Here is a 1,842-nt window from a genome sequence, read left to right on the forward strand (position 1 = left end):
ATTTTCTAAAAAAAAATGCATTATATTTTCCGGTCTCGTCTTTACATCGATCCTCATTCTTTTTCTTTCTTTCTTTTTTTGCTAAGACATCAATCCTCATTCAAACTCTAAAGATTTATTTTATGGTTTTAAACGTATTATCGTTAAACCATAAGTGAAAGACATATTGGTCACTAGCTCTCGGAATATCAAAGAATCAAGTTCTGAGTTATGCATGATGATTTGTTATTGGATTAGTTTTTAGATCGAATATCTTATTGATTCAAATGCCGTAGGATAAATTACACGATCGAATTGATGCATATAACATGGAACTGATTTCACCCTCAATAGCTAAAGTAAACGGATGTAGTAGGTCATGTCATAGATTTGCTATATTATGTGTATTTTAATTTGTGGTATAAGATTATAACATGTTTTCTCAAAACTAAGTTTTTTCTTCTCATTTATCTTGTCTTATTCTTAAGACATCTCAGATCAATCTACAGCGTCTCAGTTATATCCAGATTCCATGCTAATTATATTTGTAATGAAACTTGATGATACTTATATTAGATAATTAGCTTGAATTTTGAATTTAAAAAGAATAGCAATTTTTTTTACTAGGCCAACGCGTTTACCATGTGGAGATTGCCAACTTCCCATGTGAATTATAAAGGAAAAATCACATGGCAAGTCGGTCACAAACATAAATTAAAGTGGCTTAGAATTCTACAAATATAATAGACGTGGAAGTATTGGGTTTTACTATCTTCTCTTTTATCTTTGTTCATTTAGCTGCTTGGAGCATTGTTCTTGTCTTCATGCCTTTGCTGTACTTTCCATATATAGCATAAACCAGTTTCTTCCCGTCTCGATGAATTTCACATATTTTAACTATATTTATACAGAGTTAATGTTGAATTCGGTGATGTTAGGAGTTTCAAAGGCTCCTAAAACAAATGCTGTAGTATAAAAGATTGTAGAACCAGTTCTGAGGGATATCAAAGCACCGAGAATGCAAGTACTCACTTAATCTAAGTGCAATCAATGATTTAGATGGGTTTTAAACTACTACTAATATTAAAAAGCAATTACAGAATGATACTTTCTTGACTAAGGGAAAAGAGAATTCATGGGTATAGGGATTAGACCTTGGGTGATCAAGTATCGAACTAAGGATGGCAAATGATCAATCAAACTATCGACCTTAAGCCTTGACACAATTCTAAGCAAGCTCTATGTCTAGATGAATGCTCATTTGCTAACATATCTCAATCATCAAATGTCTTTGGTTGAATAATGTGAAAGCAATCATTACTAACAAGTCTATTAGCTATCTTAGCACATTTAACAACAAATGTCTTTGGCAAAGTATACTAAAAGCCTAGGAGGGTTGTCTCAGGCATTTCATCAAACACCTTTTGGGTGGGAAATGCCTATTGATCAACTTTTGAGTGGCCAACTCAGAAGATGCATTAGGAATACTCTACTAGCAAGGAACAAGAATGATCTACACTAAAATATCCTAGAACTAACCTAATCACCCTTGATCTCCCTAACCCATGAATTCAAAAGGTGATTACTCACTAATCTCCATGATTCCTCTTAAACCCATATTGGATTTCAGATTAATCATGTAGAGAAATAGATAAGAAATCAACAAGAACACAAGATGAAAGCAATGAAATCTGAATCAAAAGAAGTTTTACTAGTTGTTCCTCAGAAAAAGAGATTCTCTGCCTCCAATGGCTTACAAATATACTTAACTTAGGTTTAGGCAATGTAAAACGTGCATAATAAAATGACCAAAAGACCCTTAGAAAACATGAGTTCGACAGGCAAATAGACGCGGAGCGACCT

This window comes from Brassica oleracea, chromosome C7 (genome assembly GCF_000695525.1).
Source record: "Brassica oleracea var. oleracea cultivar TO1000 chromosome C7, BOL, whole genome shotgun sequence".
NCBI lineage: Eukaryota > Viridiplantae > Streptophyta > Magnoliopsida > Brassicales > Brassicaceae > Brassica > Brassica oleracea.